Source organism: Cibotium barometz, chromosome 12, assembly GCF_041138505.1.
Source record: "Cibotium barometz isolate CiBa-2024 chromosome 12, ASM4113850v1, whole genome shotgun sequence".
Classification (NCBI taxonomy): Eukaryota; Viridiplantae; Streptophyta; class Polypodiopsida; order Cyatheales; family Cibotiaceae; genus Cibotium; species Cibotium barometz.
Window position 1 is genome coordinate 45,588,184 of NC_141057.1, and position 20,364 is coordinate 45,608,547.

General features: G+C 42.1%; 2 non-coding genes and 2 pseudogenes across 2 annotated transcripts; 2 read left to right on the forward strand and 2 right to left on the reverse strand.

The window, feature by feature from the left end:
* Positions 1-1,889: 1,889 nt before the first annotated feature.
* Positions 1,890-4,325, reverse strand: LOC147633477 (F-box/LRR-repeat protein At1g67190-like; annotated as a pseudogene).
* LOC147633478 (U6 spliceosomal RNA) lies at positions 3,813-3,915 on the forward strand. The gene has a single exon (XR_015267154.1). It is a non-coding gene; the product is annotated as a U6 spliceosomal RNA (small nuclear RNA).
* A 13,003-nt stretch (positions 4,326-17,328) lies between the features above and the next one.
* On the reverse strand, positions 17,329-19,339 carry LOC147633479 (F-box/LRR-repeat protein At1g67190-like; annotated as a pseudogene).
* A 181-nt stretch (positions 19,340-19,520) lies between these two features.
* Positions 19,521-19,623, forward strand: LOC147633480 (U6 spliceosomal RNA). The gene has a single exon (XR_015267155.1). It is a non-coding gene; the product is annotated as a U6 spliceosomal RNA (small nuclear RNA).
* The last annotated feature ends 741 nt before the right edge of the window (positions 19,624-20,364 follow it).

Consider the following 20,364-nt stretch of genomic DNA (forward strand, 5'->3'; position numbering starts at 1 on the left):
AATGCAAACCCAAATTTATGCGGGAGGTCTTACCTCTTGCCTTATTCTGGACAAGGGCAGTGTCTGTTCCCATTTTTACACTGATGCAATGTGCCCAATACATAATGCGTATAGCATTCATTCTTATGCACATTCCCAAATGCAACTCTGGCTGTGAATAATCTTGAATTTGAGTGAGATTTACAGGCATTAACCAAGGGTTAAATGAAAAATGATGATTATCACAAATTTATCAGCACAATTTTCCCAGAAATTACATTAAATCAAGGGTAACCAATTTGTACGGGATGGTTGGAGTATCAAACCAACTCCGAATTGCAATCTGAAGTTATAGGGATCTGTATCAGATACCTAATGGTTAATTTGAACCCTCAATTGCACCAAAATATAGTGATTAGTATTGATTAATCATTGATTAGCAAATTAATCTGCTATTTTGTGTGTAAAAAACAGAGCATGCGAGGAGTCCAAATCTGGTGCCTTAGACTTCAAATGAGCTCAAATGCTTTCAAAGACATGAATAGCAATGAGTCTAGTAGAGGATTAAGCCAAGAAACACAAGATTTGACCAAATATTGAAAGCTTAATCTCTGTTTTACCAAAGTCACCTGCAGATTTGATGAAGAGCTTGGATCTCATTGTAGACTTGATGAAACTAAATTCTGTCTTCACTAGCTTGTAGAGCATGCTTGAAAACACCTTGGGCTAAGAGGAATTAGAGACCTTTGATCTGTGGAAGTAGTAATGTCAAAAACAGCTCAGAAAAAAGGCGCCAGCAAAATCGTCGATTTCTCCCTCATCGCTTTTGGCGGTTTGCGCTTCTGTTTGGATAGGCTTGAACAGCTATGGGTTGGCTACTAGGTGCTAGAAGGGTTTGCCCTAATTTTATGTGTGCAAGGTGAATGAGATCCTCCACTGGCTGGGGGTACAGAGATGAAGTGAAAAATAACTAAAATTTTGATTATTTTTCCTAATTATCTACTAATCCTAATTAATTAGATAATGGGCTCATAAATCTGATGGATTCTAGGCATGGCTCTGATACCATGTTGAAATTTGAGCAATGTGATGAGCTATGGTGGATCAAACACTAGAATCAACATCATTAACAAAGTAATTAGTAAATAATTAAGATATAATTAGTGGGTAATTAATAAATAGATTAATGTAGGCATGGATACTCAAAAACCAGCAAAATCTCATTAGGGCAATGCCTCAATTTATAGAGTTTACATCAAGCATCTAATCCCATGATTGACTCCACCTCTTTTCCCTGATTCTCTCCACCTCTTCACTTTTCCCAGAATATCTCCACACTTCCTAAATCTTCTCTTGCTCTTCTCACCTTTTCACAGGTTCTTTCACACTTACACATCCTCTTTTACAGCCTCTAACCAAGGGCTTGTTCCCGCACACACCCTATTCACTTGTATTTTCAACCCTCTCTCCTCTCTCTCCCTCCCTTTCACTCTCCCACCCTCCCTCTCTCTCCTCTCCACCCTCTTCTCTCTCTCTCTCTCTCTCTCTCTCTCTCCTTGTCCCACCACCCAGCCCACACTACCCTCTCTCTCTCTCTCTCTATCTCTCCTTGTCCCACCACCACCCAGCCCACACTACCCTCTCTCTCCTTCTCCCACCCTCTTCCCTCCTCCTCTCTCTTCCCTCCCTTTTACTCTCCCCAAACGGACTTAATTTCTCTCTAGTTGTTGAAATCCTCTAAGCTCATTAAAAAATTGAAGCAATTATATGACCTTAAGTATCATTCATTAGCATAGTTACACAATAGAAAAACTATTAGGAAACCCCCCATCAAGAATTAAGTCTGTAGGACTTCAACCACTAAAAGAATAATCAAATGCTAGGGTTGTAATTTATTGGTTTTATAGGTTTCAAGAAAATTCGAATTTCACATCGATGTGTGAGTATTGACGCATGAGATTTATCATCAAGGAAGTGATCCTACCAATCAACTAGTAATCCTCATGACATTTGGCCTCAGAGACAGAACCATAAATTCCTAGCCGTTTCAAGTTTGGGCACCGTTCCAAGAAGCCAACAATCCATTAAGCAAAGAGCTATTGGACCTTGGATGTACCAAGCTCGAGTACAACCACCTTCTCCAAACGGACAGAGCCACAAAAGGCATGCTGATAATGCCCACCATCAGACCAAGCCAACTCACTCACAAAAATGGTAAGGCAAGCTTTTCTAAGTCAATGGCCTCCTCCTCAGCATCAAACGGTAGACCCCACAACCACAACTTCCTTAGGTTACTTGCCCTCGAAATCATTTGATAGAATTTTGGCCACATAATTATAAAATCACTCACAATCACCTCCTCAAGTAAATCAGCTTACCCAATTTCTAACTGTATAATGCACCTCGATCCGTAGATGCCACAAACTACCCTTTCTCACGAGCTCAATTTTCTCAAATGTGGAGTCCCTTAGGTTCAGACTTTCTAGCCTATCTACTTCCAACACAATACTATCAACACTGAGCCCCTTGATGTTTGAGAGTCTTCAAAGAAGCACTATTCAGCTCGATCGTATTTAATAATGCATCCAATAATGTGATGTCAATGTTGATCAAAGATAGAAAAATCTAGCTTGGGAAATAAACAGTAGTAGATTGAGGTCTAATGCCGACACTCCGGCCCGATTGTTGAGCAAGACAAGTGATGGGAACTTGTGGATGGTTTGGGCATCGACAAAGTGCCCGGTAATAGGTGAGGAAACATCGGTGGAGGTAAGAGCAAGCGAAGCCTCAGATGGGCTCAAGAGGACTCAACACCAGTCAAAATAGTGTCTGCCCGAGAAGCTGAGCATGGGTGTTGCTCCACCTAGGAGAGAGGTGGCTTAGCCAGAGTTCTTACATAACCCCCTCAAGTATAATTGTGTCGCCCTCCTCCACCAATGGTGGTCTGGCCCGGATGATTGGAGGCTGCCCGTTCAATGGTGCCTCCTCATCTTGTTCCTCCCACGTAACGATGAGAGCACTTTCATCTGGAGTACGATTTGCTTGTGATGGAGGTGCACCCGATCGAGTTGGTATTTCCTATAGGAATGTCGGATTGGCACTTCATCAATTGTCAAAGCCTGGATAAAAAGAAAGCGCTACTTGACCGGATCATATAATCGAAAACCTTTCACTCCATAGGGTTTGTCATAGCCGACGTGCCTATACTATAAGAATATGGCACAACGGAAAGAGATAGCAAGACAATGCAATAGATACACAATGGAGAGGATTTAAAATTCTTATTATACCAAAGAGGTACAAGTGATGGTGTTGTCCACCCATGTGCTCTCAAGTAGATCTTAGAGGGCGATCTTAGACAGACTCTGGATGGAGTATGCATGAAGTGTAGAAGGGGGTGGATACTCACAAGCATTGGATACCTTAGCTCAACCATGTCCATATATAGTATTGTAGACAGTGTATACAATGAGGGCGGTTACACTGCATAGACAAGGTCACTGCCCGTGTATCAAGAACATGGCCCACCAACCACCGACCATCGCGCCCACTAATGATGGACATGGTATCCGAGGGAATATTCCTCATACCGTCGCCCTGAGGGCTCCCACCCCCGAACCCCCGGGGTTCCCACTAAAGACATATGCACCATGGCTACTTCTCAAAATGGGGGCTTAACAAATGTGCATTATACATCAAAGTGAGATACATGCTAAGAGGCGAGCATTGAGTGTATACTAACATATACTTCGAGAGTGCTCACGAGATGGTACAAAACCCATCTTCAATCACCTGCCTATACTTTGACTTGAACTGTTTCTACACTTCGAGGGGACTCTTCGGGGAAATCTGATAAAATTGGAATGATACAGAGAAGACTAGCATGACCCCTACGCAAGGATGACATGCACAAATCAAGAAATGGTCCAAATTTTTAGTGTCGGTCCACCACCACCATCATCATCTACTGCTGACTCTTAATCCTATAGCTCTTCTTCTTCTAAAAGATTCTCATTGATGTCTGATCTCTCCGTGATTGCACAAAGTTCCCAACCATGCATCCTTTTCCAAGCTAAGGCTTTTTGGCAGTGAGAAGCACGGATGTGTACGACAACCATGCATAGTATCACATTTTACGATGCCTAACTGAGTTTGTATAGCAGATCGCGAGAAATCGATTGGTTTAGGATAATGAAGCATTGACGGTTTTCTTGCTATCCTCAACACCACCGCATGTTCTTAACAGTCTTGTGGCCACCACGACCAGCTAGCAGCCATACCGAGGTAAAGATCAGCTGCACTTGCGTGAGGAGTACCAACGCTCCATTGCTGATTTTCAGCAACATTTTTATATCGGCTCTAAGAGAGTGGCAAGGGCTTGTGGGTACAAGCGTTAGCAAACGAGGTTAAACCGGCAAGTAGAGGAGGCAGATTCTCAAGTGCTTGTAGATTTGTGTGATGAGGTCACCTAGCTCCCCTACTCCGTTGGCCCCTTCCTATCAGCCCCCGTAGAGTGGCAAAGGTTCCTTTCAGGAGGAGCTCAGTACCTCTACCTCTTCTCAACTCCTTCGGGCTGCTTCAGATCTTTCACCACAAGGTGAGAGACCTTAGCCTAAGGTTTAGGTATCAATAAGGGTGACGGTCACGCTTATTGATACCTATGGCCCTTGAATAAGGGCGATGGTCGCCCTTATTGAGGGCCTTTAGTATGGTTTTCCGCCCCCCCTCTGTCAACTAAAATGTGCCGCCCCCCTCTCTCAACTCAAACGCAACAAGCCCCCCCTCTCACCCTCTCTCTCTCACAGACCTCCACCTCCACCCCCCTCCCTCTCTCTTTCACGAACTGTTCCTTCCCTCCCTTTCTCTCTCTCATGGAGCGCTTGCTCCCTCCCTCCCTCTCTCTCTCTCTCTCTCTCTCTCATAGACCGCCGACCCCTCCCTCCCTCCGTCTCTCTCTCTCTCTATCCCTTTTCCTCCACTCTCCTTCTCTCTCCTCTCCTTTTCTCTTTTCTCATGGTCGTCCTCAACAAGGGCGACATTCGTCCTTATTGAGGCCCAACCTCACTAAGGGTGACGATCGCCCTTATTGAGGGCCTATAGTGTGGTTGTCTGCCCCCCTCTCTCAACTAAAACATGCCGCCCCCCTCTCTCAACTCAAATGCGACAAGCCCCCCTCTCAACTCAAATGTGAAAAGGCCCCCCCTCTCGCCCTCTCTCTCTCTCTCTCTCTCTCTCTCACTCTCTCTCTCTCACACACACACACACACACGGACCACCCCCTCCCTCTGGACCCTTCTCTCTCTCTCTCACGAACCGCCCCTTCCCTCCCTCTCTCTCTCTCCCACGGAGCATTCCCTACCTACCTCCCTCCCTCTCTCTCTCTCTCACGGACCAACCCCTCCCTCTCTCTCAATCTCTATCAGTTTTCCCCTCTCTCTCTATCCCTTTTTCCTCTCGTGTCCTTCTCTCTTCTCTCCTCTTTCTCTTTTCTTCGTTGTTCCCCCTCCCTCTCCTCTATTCTTCTTTGTTCCCTCTTTCTCCCCCCTCTCTAATGTTCCATTTTCAAAACCCCAATTTTAAAAAAAATTATCTTTTTTCTCTCTATTTATACCTACTGCTTTATTTATATCTCCTCTATTTATATCTTACTTTTTTGCTCTACTTATAACTTTTTCTCTATTTATATATCCTCTTCTCTTTATTAAATATTCTAGGACTCTTTCTTTCTTGTTGAATCTCCTAGTGGTTGTATTCAACAAAGGGAAAGACAGACAGAGAGAGAGAGAGAGAGAGAGAGAGAGAGAGAGAGAGAGAGATAGCTATAGAGAGTGAGTAAAGAGCTAGATAGATAGATAGATAGATAGATAGATAGAGATGATAGAGAGAGTGTGCAAAGAGAAGGATAGAGTGAGCAAAGTGAAGGACAAAAAGAGAGAGAGGAGACTATAGAGAGTGAGCAAAGTGAAGGACAAAAAGAGAGAGAGGAGTCTATAGAGAGTGAGCAAAGAGATGGATAGAGAGAGAGGGATGATAAAGAGAGTGAGCAAAGACAAGGCTAGAGAGAGAGAGAGAGAGGAGGATATAGAGAGTGAGCAAAGAGATGGATAGAGAGAGAGGAGGATAAGAGGAAAGAGAAGGATAGAGAGAGAGAGAGAGAGAGAAGAGAGAGAGAGAGAGAGAGAGAGAGAGAGAGAGAGAGAGGGGGGGGGGAGGATAGAGAGAGAGAGAGAGAGGGAGAGAGGGAGGGAGGATAGAGACATATATATAGAGAGAGAGGGGGGGGGAGGGAGTGAGATGAGTGAGACAAGGGGGAGAGAGAATAGCAACGAAAAGACGTGAGACGGTTGGAGAGAGCGAGAGAGAAAAGGAGAGGAAGGGAATATGGTAATAGATAGAGGGAGAAAAGGAGGAGCAAGGTAGAGAGAGTGAGCAGAGAAACAGAATAGAGAGAGAGAAAAAGAGAGAGAGGGGAGAGTGAAACAAGGGAGAGAGGAGAGCAAGGTTGGTGGTGGAGGGGGAAGGGCTGGGAGAGGTGGTGGGAAGAGATGGTGGTTGTAATGGTTAGAGACAGAGTGATCAAGTAGAGAGAGAGGGCAACCAAGAAAATCTCCCTCCAAAGCTCCCTCTGCCAAGCTCCCTCGATGACCATCCCCAAAGGGATGGTTGTCTATTTTACTAAGAGTCTAGCTATGATAAAAACGATGAGATGGGAATACCATCAAAGATGCGATGGGAATCAATAAAATAGCCATCAAAGATGCGATGGGAAATAGGAGAGCCATCTCTGAAAGGGATGGTTTTAGATATTTTACCAAGAGGCTAGCTACGATAAAAATGTTAGATTTGATAACTAAGCTATGAAGATTGATCAAAACATCCTCAAGGTGGATCAAAGATTGTACAAGACATTATGAATATGAGGGACAAAAATTGGTATATGCAGAAAATTGATATGAGATTAACACAAGAAGACACTAATTGTAATTAGACATGAACCAAACTTACATCATCACTTGATCATGACTTGTACCTTATTTAGAGACTCCTCTACCCTATTTTTAGTTGCATGAGTTGCATGAACAACATGCACCAACCATTTGTAGGCTTTACACACCAACCACTGACCACTAGCCTATCAACCACATATTAATTTGGACTAAGGAGTTGGGATTACATTTATCCAACAATCCCCCCTTAAGACCAACTTCTTACAAAACATGAATCAAGTCTAAGAAAACCTCCTTGACACAATGAGTAAGAGTCCCCCCTGAACAACAACATAGGGTAGTGTACTCTCCTCTACAACTCGTCAAGTTGGAACAACATAAGTCTTGACTCAACCACATACATAACATAATCTAAAAAGCATATTCCTCATCTACATCTTTTATACTAAGACTAGAACAAAGATTTGTTTCTTCTTGTTGGTTGACTTCTTCAACCACATGTGCCTTTGCTTGCTTTTGATCTTTTTGGTAGCACTTTGAGGATGGATGATTCGTCTTTCCACAATACTCACAAGGATGTTTGGAGAAACAATCCTTCGTAAGATGATTTGTACGACCACAAATAGTACACTTCTTCTTTGCCGATGTCGTAGTAGTAACAGTATATGCATAAGGATCTATCACATCCTTTGTAATCTTCTTGTCTTCGTCCTGCAAAGAATTTATGATACTTTCCAAAGAAGGGACTGGCTCCTTCTCTTTAAGTACCGTTACAATTTGTCTAAAGCTTGAAGGTAAGCTTTTGAGCAGGATAGCAATAGCATCTTCTTCAGGAACAGGAGATTTAACATAAACCAACTGTGTCATTAAGCTCTTCAACCTGTTAATCAAAGTTGCTAAATTTTCATTACTCTCCATGATTAGATCAAAGAGTTGCATCTTCAAACTGATCTTGAAATGCTTTGCCTTTGCACCAAAAGTACGTTCTAATAATTCCCAAGCTTCCATAGCTGACTCAACATCATCAATATAATGAATAAAGTCATCTTCTAAAGCAGTAATGATAATACCAAGTGCTTGCTCATCTTTTGCTTGAAGTGTAGCCGTTGTAGCCCTTGTAACTGCAGCAGCAGAAATACCAGCTTCATCTTCCGGAAGAGGCTTGACCGTACTCCACAGATTTTTCTTCATGAGGTAGCCCTTCACCTTGATTTGCCAGGTATGGAATCCGGTTCCGTTGAATTTGTCGGGGAACTTTGAACCCATGATGAAGAAATATGATCCTTGATGTTGAAAAATTTCTCACATAGATGATTTAGACCCAAATAATAAGAATATCATCAATAAAGATCAAAATAATCATCACCATGTTGAGGGAGCAGAAAAACCAAAAAATAGGCGTCTGCAAAAATAGCCCGTACAGCAGCATGCATGGACGAAATTCTTCAAGATTTGATATGCTGAACCCTCATATGATGGACTAACACCACCTAAAAGGAATTAGGTCAATTCCTCAAGACACACCCGATTTTGCCCGATTAGCAGGTCGCCTGCTGTAGATTTCATGGCGATGATAAATTCGCGTGTAGAAGAGAGCGATGCCGGCTGTGAGTCGTGTTTTGGTGAGAGCGTGGGAGGTAGGCAACATGGCTATGTGATTCGATTGAAGTATGATGGCCTAGAATGATTGCATGAAGCCAATCTTTGGCATGCTGTCCAAACAGAGAAAAACTGGCTATGGTGGGATTAGGGTTTTTGGCTAATAATCTAATCCTAAATTGATCATGCTCTGATACCAAATGTTAGATTTGATAACTAAGCTATGAAGATTGATCAAAACATCATCAAGGTGGATCAAAGATTGTACAAGACATTATGAATATGAGGGACAAAAATTGGTATATGCAGAAAATTGATATGAGATTAACACAAGAAGACACTAATTGTAATTAGACATGAACCAAACTTACATAATCACTTGATCACGACTTGTACCTTATTTAGAGACTCCTCTACCCTATTTTTAGTTGCATGAGTTGCATGAACAACATGCACCAACCATTTGTCGGCTTTACACACCAACCACTGACCACTAGCCTATCAACCACATATTAATTTGGACTAAGGAGTTGGGATTACATTTATCCAACAAAAAAAAGATGATATGGGAGTCAATAAAATAGCGAGATGGGAATCACTGAAAGGAATGTTCTTCTACTTTACCTTTTATAAAAAAGATGATATTGGAACCAATAAAATAGCCATCAAAGAGGCCATATTTAATGATATGAAACTTGGAGATGAGATTCTAGATTTTGTAGCATTATAGGATTTGTTCTTAAAGAAGGGATAATTCATGTTTTAACCATCTCTTTCCATGTCACAACAATTACTCAAATATGAGTATGTGAGTGCCCCTATGAAGGATCAAGTGAGTTTTTTGGTTTTTCCTTAGTGTCCCCTCATGGAAGATTCTAAGAAAAGAGAAGAGACTTCACATCTATTATTGCTACATATCCTTGTTTACTAGTTGAAAGAATAAACTTTATGCAAAGTTATTATAATTGATGTGCTTTTTAAAAATGTTTTGCATTTGTATGCTTCTAGAATAAATTATTTTTTCTTGATCCATTGGTATTCTTAGACCTCAATAGAGAGTGGTTCTTGCATCATGACTCTAGCAAAAAAACTTCATAATGCCTACTTTGGAAAGGGTTATTGAATAAATTTTGGGCCGAGGAAGTTAAAATAGCCATGCATTTACTTAATAAAAAATATACCAAGGCTATAAAGGGACATGCCTAATCTGGTAAGACGCCTTCAATATCATATTCTGAAACCTTTTAGTGTGATTGTTTTATGCATGTTCCAAACCAATCAAGGACCAAATGGGATGCCAAAAGTAAAAAGTTATCTTCCTAGGGTATAATAAGGTTCCAGACTACATGACCCTAAGGCGAGGAAGATCGTGGTTAGTCACAATGTTGTGTTTGTGGAATAGCCCCATTAGGTGGAGGAGGAAACTTTGCCCACTTTATCCATCAATGAAGATGTAACCTAATAGTCATAGCTAATAGACACATCCACCAATAGAATTACTACTTCAATGGCAAAGAGGAGGACTATAAAAGGAAACTTATAATTGTAGCAGGTTGGTTTCTTGGCACACTAAGTGGTGATTCTTCGGAGTCCTCAATGCTCATGGCATAGAGCATATCATACTAACAAGATTGATAAGAATGACAAGAATATTGGAACAACACTTGCATTACTTCTAAGACACTATTACATGCCCTTCATTGTACCGTATGCACCCAACAGTGGTCATAGAGTGAGTAGGATGACAGACATGTTAAAATAGATAAAGTGATAGCACTCCGGTGTGGATAGACTCAATAAACCAGATGGGAAGGTTAAGGATGTAGTATGAATGATGTCCTCTAGGATGAGTGGGGTGCCATTTAAATGATTCTTAGAAGATGTGGTGGAGTTGGCATTGTGGTATCTTCTATCTTTAGTAGATGTCATCGGAGTTATAGGCCTTCAATGGTGTAAGATTCCTCCCTCTAGCTTTTGAGGTGTGCAGGTATAAGAACCTCCCCTTCTGATCTTATAATTATTCCCCTCTCTGAAATAAAAGAAAGATCCTGTTTTACCCTGTTTTGGCCTGGAGAGAGAAAATGTCTAGAGGGAGGTAATTCAAAATTGAGATATTTTTGGATATACAAATCCTCCTAGTGTCTAAAATGATTTCCCCTAAAATAGAAATTCAAAAAGAGCTTTCCAATGTGCAATTGGAATTAATTGAAAATAGGTTTAAAGGACCTTAGCCTAAGGGTCCAGATTTTTTGAAATTTTTGGATTATGGTCCAATTAAGGTTCCTATGGACCAATAAGATTAATCCAAATGTAGGGAGGAGATAAATTGAAGAATAAAAGAACCCCCCCCCCCCCAAAAAAATGAGAAAATGCTCACATACGATGAAGAGTGGACTAAGGATCAAAGAAAAGAATTAAAAAATTGAATTTTGACACCTCAGTGTGGGGATCTCCCCTCATGAAGTAGGCACCTTTTTCTCATCATTACCCCCAATTTTTAATCAATAAAATGAGATACTTTCATCTCTCCTCTCTCCTATTTCAAAACTAGATCCAAAAAGTAAGCTGAACTGACCCAAAAATGGTCGAAAATTGACCAAACTGATTTGAAAAATTCTAGAATCAGTTTGCTTGGTTAGAGGTTCACTTTTTTCTATAAATAGAAGCCTCTCCCTTTGTAAAAGCTTAATGGTGTTTATGCATTGTTACTCTGCTCCTGTCCTGAGCCATCTACATTGAATTTTTTAATAATTCAATTGTTTTTGGCCTAATCCTCTCCAAAGTGAATTGGTGGCCACTCTTGCTTCAAACAAGAGTAGAACCCTCAATCTCTCAAGCCAAAGGAGAGCTTACAAGCTCCATGTAAGCTAATTTTCTTACTTGTTTAATGAAGAATCTATGGTTTTCTTAATTTTTATGTTTTGCAGATGTTGAATTAAATTCAAATGCTATGCCTTTGATAAAAAGGCCACCCCCTTCTCTTATTTACATTCCAACCTTTCTTAATCCTAGAAAGATTAACTAAGGGATTAATTAAACTCTCCTTATTGTTTACTCTCTTGAATTTAGAAAATTGTGTAGATTAGAGTTCTATAAATCTAATTTGTGTTAATTTAAGTTAAATAAAGAATGATAAAAATGAGAAATGGGTCGGATCTCAGATAGTCGGATTTTGCTGGGTCGGATCTCAGATAGTCGGAGTTTTTGAAAATTTTAACCATTTTGCATGGTACCTTGATTTGAGTGGTGAGTGGACACTTAAGGAGAGTATCATTTCGAGGCAGCCAGAGTTTGATCGCACTTTTCGCGCGTATCAGCGTGTGCGAGGTCCTTTCTCTCCAGCATCCATGCAAGATCACTCGCGCATTTTCTCTGCGTTTTCTTTGCACTCGCCTTTCACCATGCCGAAAGCTAAGAGCTCTGCAGGCATGCAACCACCAGCGGAGGACGAGCAGCGGGATGCTATGAAGAAGAGGCTTCGTAGGAAGGGAGCACCGATGAGAGTTGAGGTTAGCAGCTCTGAGGAAGAGGAGCGTGCGGCTGAGGAAGACGACGAGGTTCCTACACCGTTGTCTACTGGCAAACTTACACAGTCGCTGATGGATCCCTACACCGATTTCAAAGTAGAGCTAGACAAGACAGCACCCGGGAATGCAACATGGTTGAAGCAGGTCGGTTTGCGGGAGTTTGCAGGCTTGCCGTGGGATGACTGGAGGAATAACTTCTATGCTAAAAGCCAGGTGGAGATCCTCAGAAAAACAAAAGGCGCCATTTCTTCAAAGGTGAGTATTACTGTGGAAATGGTTGCAGAAGTATTTAAATTACCTTATGTTTCGGATGCTGTGATTCCAAAATGTCTTGATGAAGCCTTGAAGAAGGAGTTTGGGCCCAGAGAAGGGGGTAGACAGTATTATATGTTAAGGAATGTCAACTATGCTAGGAGGGAACAGCTCAAATGGTATCTTGAAAGAATGTGCTCTATTATAAAATTTGATTACATGTCGAAGGAAAATTATGCACCATTGTCTTGGGCAGAGAAAGGAGAGGAGGTTAGCTGGGCACATTGGTTATTTGACAAGATTCATGGAGAAATATTTGGGTCGGACAAGAGAAAGACACAATCAAATAGCAGGTTGAGTGCTTATTTAGCTGCAATGTTTCAGTATGCACAGAAAGTGGAAGTGGGAGAGATTATGTTGCCAGATAAAGAAAAATACAGCAAAGTAGAGAAAGAACAGCAGTCTGAGAAGGTTGTAGAGCAGAGGTCGGAATGTGATGAGTTGGAGCCTGACAAGAAGGAGTTGTATCAGAGTATGCTTACAGTTGGGTACAGTCCGACAGAGGCCTTCAAGGTGATATATGGAGCCCAGAAAAAACCGTATGTTGAGGATGTAGAAGTGCAGCCTTTGATTGATGCATCAGGTTCACAAACACCCAAGATGTTGGGGAAGAGTTTTACACTGTCCAAGAAGAGGAAACTTGAATTGGGGGGAAGCAAGTTAGTTGCAAAACTTGACTTTGGAGCACATGTGGTGAATCAACCAGGGTTGGTGGTGAAGGATGTGAGTACTGCTCAGCAGTATCTGAAGGCACTTCAGTATTTCATAGAGAGTCAGCAGGAGAAGATTGAGCAGCAGCATCTTCTGAATGAGATAGTAACTTCAGAAGATTACCAGGATAAAAGTGCGCAGATGAAGCAGCTTGAGGAGGAATTGAAGCAGACAAAGGTGACGCATATTGCTGAAAAGGCTCAGTTATTGGAACAACATGCATTGGAGATAGCTAAGGTTAAGATGTCTTTAGGAATCTTCAAGGAATGGACAGCAAAAATGGATGATAGGGTTACATCCGAGTTGGATAAATTGGCTAAAGATAATGTAGAAATGAAGGTTGATAATGAAATAATGCAATTGAGACTTCAGCCTTTACAGGTGCTGGAAAAACAGATGTTGATGAATGAAGAGTTGGATGTAAATGGAGTGCTGATGGCACAAGGGGATGTACAGATTCTGAAGCAACAAATGCATAGCACTATGCAGGATTCTTGGGGAATGATCAAGGAGAGGATGTCAACAATGATAAATTATCCCTATGATGTTATGAAAACAGGGTTTGTAACTCAGCATGAGGCAAGTTTGGTAGAAGAGGTTGGACAGTTGAAGAAAGAACGTGAGTATTGGATTCAGCAGGTACAGGAACTGAAAGAGATGCAGAGTGTGAAGATTCAGAGTGATAGGACTGTGGAGGAAATGTTTCAGGACCTAGAAGTTCAGGTGGAAGTACCTATTATCAATTTAAGTGTACAAACAGCAAGTCAGAGTGAGCAGCCAGTGGAGACTTCAGTGGAAGATAAATCAGTAGAGATGACTGAGGTTTTGAAGGAGGTTCCAGTTGTTGAAGGGATGCAGGCTGAGCAGCAAAGTGATGTAGTACCTGATATTTGAAGAAGCAGCATCACATTTTGTCATGTGGCCGGTCTTTTCTGATCAAGGGATTGTGAATTCAAGTCCGATTTCCTTGAAATCAACCACCGGGCTGTGCCATGTGTTGAACTACAGATAGAATACCTAATAGTTACCTAATAGTTGCTTAGTCGGATATATGTATCTTTGCTCAGTCGGATTGTTGCTCAGTCGGAATTCTACTCAGTCGGATTATTGATCAGTCGGAGTTTGTTATGATCTGCTTAGTCGGATATCATCTGTTAGTGTCTTGTGACATTCTAGTTACAACTGTCTAAAACTGTTTGAAGTCGCCTATTTATAGGGGCTTTGTAGTCGTCTTTTACAAGAAGGGAAGAAGGAGAAAGCAATGTATGATTCATCTTGATCAATCAAACATGGTATTTCAGTTCTGTTCTGTTATTCTCTATCTTGTTTAGCAAATCTCTACTCAATCTGTGTTCTCTATGCTCTGTTTGTGTTTAGCCTGATGTGGGAATTGAAGTTAGTGTTACCTAATGGGGGTGTCTTTGCTGTGTCAGTAGTAGTTAGTTGTGTTGTGTTTGAGAACCCTAAACACATTGGCGATCCCGCTGGTCCCGTTCTGTTACGAGAAGGGAAATGAATGTCAGAGGGGGACAGAAGAGTAGGAAGGGTTTACTATACCAAGGCTCAGGCCCGAATTGGTAACCCTGACCCGTTTCATTATGCTGACGAGGGTGAAGAACATCAGGAACACCAAATTTCTCTCTTACTTGACAGTCCGCGACCAGTGCCTCAAGTGAATACTCCTAGTACACCTAGACCCTATACCAAGTTTGCCTCCCCTTACTTAATAGTCTGCGATGACTAGTGCCTAGCACACGTCCCCTCAAGTTATCTTAGCACACCTGGACCTTGTATCAAGTTTCTCTCTTACTTGACAGTCCGCAACCAGTGCCTCAAGTCCCTAAACTCCATAGTCCTTGACACACACTCTCTCTCTCTATGTGTCCAAGGCTACTATAAGTGCTCGCGACCTTGACTAAAGTGCTCGCACATACATCTACCACGTGGCCTACATCATCGGTGGCTCAGAGGTGGTTTTACTTTGTTGGGGCAGGTTACATTGGGTTGTGGGGTCTCTCTCTCTCTCTCTCAGAGATTTTCACATGGCTCCTCACTCTTTGGAGCCTCACATCTTCTCTTTTCTTTAGTCTTCTTGTCGTGGTGGCAGCTTCTCTCCACGCGTTCGTCTCTTCTTTCAGTCTTCTTGTGGCAGCTTCTCTTCTTGTGTCCATGTCTTCCTTTAGATCTTCTTGGTGTGGATCTTCCTCTTGGAAAGAGATATTCTTCTTCTTTCATGGCTGGGGCCATGAGCTCGTCCGTCAGGTCTTTTTGCTCCATGTGAGCAACATGTTTCAATGTTTTGCTAACAGTTCCTTTGGGTTTTTAATGTTCATCTCGTGTCATTATGCAATGCAAACCCAAATTTATGCGGGAGGTCTTACCTCTTGCCTTATTCTGGACAAGGGCAGTGTTTGTTCCCATTTTTACACTGATGCAATGTGCCCAATACATAATGCGTATAGCATTCATTCTTATGCACATTCCCAAATGCAACTCTGGCTGTGAATAATCTTGAATTTGAGTGAGATTTACAGGCATTAACCAAGGGTTAAATGAAAAATGATGATTATCACAAATTTATCAGCACAATTTTCCCAGAAATTACATTAAATCAAGGGTAACCAATTTGTACGGGATGGTTGGAGTATCAAACCAACTCCGAATTGCAATCTGAAGTTATAGGGATCTGTATCAGATACCTAATGGTTAATTTGAACCCTCAATTGCACCAAAATATAGTGATTAGTATTGATTAATCATTGATTAGCAAATTAATCTGCTATTTTGTGTGTAAAAAACAGAGCATGCGAGGAGTCCAAATCTGGTGCCTTAGACTTCAAATGAGCTCAAATGCTTTCAAAGACATGAATAGCAATGAGTCTAGTAGAGGATTAAGCCAAGAAACACAAGATTTGACCAAATATTGAAAGCTTAATCTCTGTTTTACCAAAGTCACCTGCAGATTTGATGAAGAGCTTGGATCTCACTGTAGACTTGATGAAACTGAATTCTATCTTCACTAGCTTGTAGAGCATGCTTGAAAACACCTTGGGCTAAGAGGAATTAGAGACCTTTGATCTGTGGAAGTAGTAATGTCAAAAACAGCTCAGAAAAAAGGCGCCAGCAAAATCATCGATTTCTCCCTCATCGCTTTTGGCGGTTTGCGCTTCTGTTTGGATAGGCTTGAACAGCTATGGGTTGGCTACCAGGTGCTAGAAGGGTTTGCCCTAATTTTATGTGTGCAAGGTGAATGAGATCCTCCACTGGCTGGGCGTACAGAGATGAAGTGAAAAATAACTAAAATTTTGATTATTTTTCCTAATTATCTACTAATCCTAATTAATTAGATAATGGGCTCATAAATCTGATGGATTCTAGGCATGGCTCTGATACCATGTTGAAATTTGAGCAATGTGATGAGCTATGGTGGATCAAACACTAGAATCAACATCATTAACAAAGTAATTAGTAAATAATTAAGATATAATTAGTGGATAATTAATAAATAGATTAATGTAGGCATGGATACTCAAAAACCAGCAAAATCTCATTAGGGCAATGCCTCAATTTATAGAGTTTACATCAAGCATCTAATCCCATTGATTTCTCCATGATTGACTCCACCTCTTTTCCCTGATTCTCTCCACCTCTTCACTTTTCCCAGAATATCTCCACACTTCCTAAATCTTCTCTTGCTCTTCTCACCTTTTCACAGGTTCTTTCACACTTACACATCCTCTTTTACAGCCTCTAACCAAGGGCTTGTTCCCGCACACACCCTATTCACTTGTATTTTCAACCCTCTCTCCTCTCTCTCCCTCCCTTTCACTCTCCCACCCTCCCTCTCTCTCCTCTCCACCCTCTTCTCTCTCTCTCTCTCTCTCTCTCTCTCTCTCCTTGTCCCACCACCCAGCCCACACTACCCTCTCTCTCTCTCTCTCTCTATCTCTCCTTGTCCCACCACCACCCAGCCCACACTACCCTCTCTCTCCTTCTCCCACCCTCTTCCCTCCTCCTCTCTCTTCCCTCCCTTTTACTCTCCCCAAACGGACTTAATTTCTCTCTAGTTGTTGAAATCCTCTAAGCTCATTAAAAAATTGAAGCAATTATATGACCTTAAGTATCATTCATTAGCATAGTTACACAATAGAAAAACTATTAGGAAATCCCCCATCAAGAATTAAGTCTGTAGGACTTCAACCACTAAAAGAATAATCAAATGCTAGGGTTGTAATTTATTGGTTTTATAGGTTTCAAGAAAATTTGAATTTCACATCAATGTGTGAGTATTGACGCATGAGATTTATCATCAAGGAAGTGATCCTACCAATCAACTAGTAATCCTCATGACATTTGGCCTCAGAGACAGAACCATAAATTCCTAGCCGTTTCAAGTTTGGGCACCGTTCCAAGAAGCCAACAATCCATTAAGCAAAGAGCTATTGGACCTTGGATGTACCAAGCTCGAGTACAACCACCTTCTCCAAACGGACAGAGCCACAAAAGGCATGCTGATAATGCCCACCATCAGACCAAGCCAACTCACTCACAAAAATGGTAAGGCAAGCTTTTCTAAGTCAATGGCCTCCTCCTCAGCATCAAACGGTAGACCCCACAACCACAACTTCCTTAGGTTACTTGCCCTCGAAATCATTTGATAGAATTTTGGCCACATAATTATAAAATCACTCACAATCACCTCCTCAAGTAAATCAGCTTACCCAATTTCTAACTGTATAATGCACCTCGATCCGTAGATGCCACAAACTACCCTTTCTCACGAGCTCAATTTTCTCAAATGTGGAGTCCCTTAGGTTCAGACTTTCTAGCCTATCTACTTCCAACACAATACTATCAACACTGAGCCCCTTGATGTTTGAGAGTCTTCAAGGAAGCACTATTCAGCTCGATCGTGTTTAATAATGCATCCAATAATGTGATGTCAATGTTGATCAAAGATAGAAAAATCTAGCTTGGGAAATAAACAGTAGTAGATTGAGGTCTAATGCCGACACTCCGGCCCGATTGTTGAGCAAGACAAGTGATGTGAACTTGTGGATGGTTTGGGCATCGACAAAGTGCCCGGTAATAGGTGAGGAAACATCGGTGGAGGTAAGAGCAAGCGAAGCCTCAGATGGGCTCAAGAGGACTCAACACCAGTCAAAATAGTGTCTGCCCGAGAAGCTGAGCATGGGTGTTGCTCCACCTAGGAGAGAGGTGGCTTAGCCAGAGTTCTTACATAACCCCCTCAAGTATAATTGTGTCGCCCTCCTCCGCCAATGGTGGTCTGCTGGCCCGGATGATTGGAGGCTGCCCGTTCAATGGTGCCTCCTCATCTTGTTCCTCCCACGTAACGATGAGAGCACTTTCATCTGGAGTACGATTTGCTTGTGATGGCCGATCGAGTTTGTATTTCCTATAGGAATGTCGGATTGGCACTTCATCAATTGTCAAAGCCTGGATAAAAAGAAAGCGCTACTTGACCGGATCATATAATCGAAAACCTTTCACTCCATAGGGTTTGTCGTAGCCGACGTGCCTATACTATAAGAATATGGCACAACGGAAAGAGATAGCAAGACAATGCAATAGATACACAATGGAGAGGATTTAAAATTCTTATTATACCAAAGAGGTACAAGTGATGGTGTTGTCCACCCATGTGCTCTCAAGTAGATCTTAGAGGGCGATCTTAGACAGACTCTGGATGGAGTATGCATGAAGTGTAGAAGGGGGTGGATACTCACAAGCATTGGATACCTTAGCTCATGGGGCAACCATGTCCATATATAGTATTGTAGACAGTGTGGTAGACGCATATACAATGAGGGCGGTTACACTGCATAGACAAGGTCACTGCCCGTGTATCAAGAACATGGCCCACCATTAGGAAGTGAATGGGGTCTTCTTGGGCCCTTTAATTTGCCCAAGCCTAATCAAGGTGATTAAGGAATAGCCAAATGGGGGGTTGCCATGTGGACTGAAATGTTGGGTTTGTAAGAGAGGTGTAAGAGTGGTCAAAGGGTGCACTTTTTCCCCCAAAAAGGGGGGGAGAAAACGTTTCTTCTTAAGAGAAAAGGTTTGACTCCTTAAACTGCCAAATAAAAGGGCCCAAGAAGCCTTCCATTGAGGTCCTAATGCAACCACCGACCATCGCGCCCACTAATGATGGACATGGTATCCGAGGGAATATTCCTCATACCGTCGCCCTGAGGGCTCCCACCCCCGAACCCCCGGGGTTCCCACTAAAGACATATGCACCATGGCTACTTCTCAAAATGGGGGCTTAACAAATGTGCATTATACATCAAAGTGAGATACATGCTAAGAGGCGAGCATTGAGTGTATACTAACATATACTTCGAGAGTGCTCACGAGATGGTACAAAACCCATCTTCAATCACCTGCCTATACTTTGACTTGAACTGTTTCTACACTTCGAGGGGACTCTTCGGGGAAATCTGATAAAATTGGAATGATACAGAGAAGACTAGCATGACCCCTACGCAAGGATGACATGCACAAATCAAGAAATGGTCCAAATTTTTAGTGTCGGTCCACCACCACCATCATCATCTACTGCTGACTCTTAATCCTATAGCTCTTCTTCTTCTAAAAGATTCTCATTGATGTCTGATCTCTCTGTGATTGCACAAAGTTCCCAACCATGCATCCTTTTCCAAGCTAAGGCTTTTTGGCAGTGAGAAGCACGGATGTGTACGACAACCATGCATAGTATCACATTTTACGATGCCTAACTGAGTTTGTATAGCAGATCGCGAGAAATCGATTGGTTTAGGATAATGAAGCATTGACGGTTTTCTTGCTATCCTCAACACCACCGCATGTTCTTAACAGTCTTGTGGCCACCACGACCAGCTAGCAGCCATACCGAGGTAAAGATCAGCTGCACTTGCGTGAGGAGTACCAACGCTCCATTGCTGATTTTCAGCAACATTTTTATATCGGCTCTAAGAGAGTGGCAAGGGCTTGTGGGTACAAGCGTTAGCAAACGAGGTTAAACCGGCAAGTAGAGGAGGCAGATTCTCAAGTGCTTGTAGATTTGTGTGATGAGGTCACCTAGCTCCCCTACTCCGTTGGCCCCTTCCTATCAGCCCCCGTAGAGTGGCAAAGGTTCCTTTCAGGAGGAGCTCAGTACCTCTACCTCTTCTCAACTCCTTCGGGCTGCTTCAGATCTTTCACCACAAGGTGAGAGACCTTAGCCTAAGGTTTAGGTATCAATAAGGGTGACGGTCACGCTTATTGATACCTATGGCCCTTGAATAAGG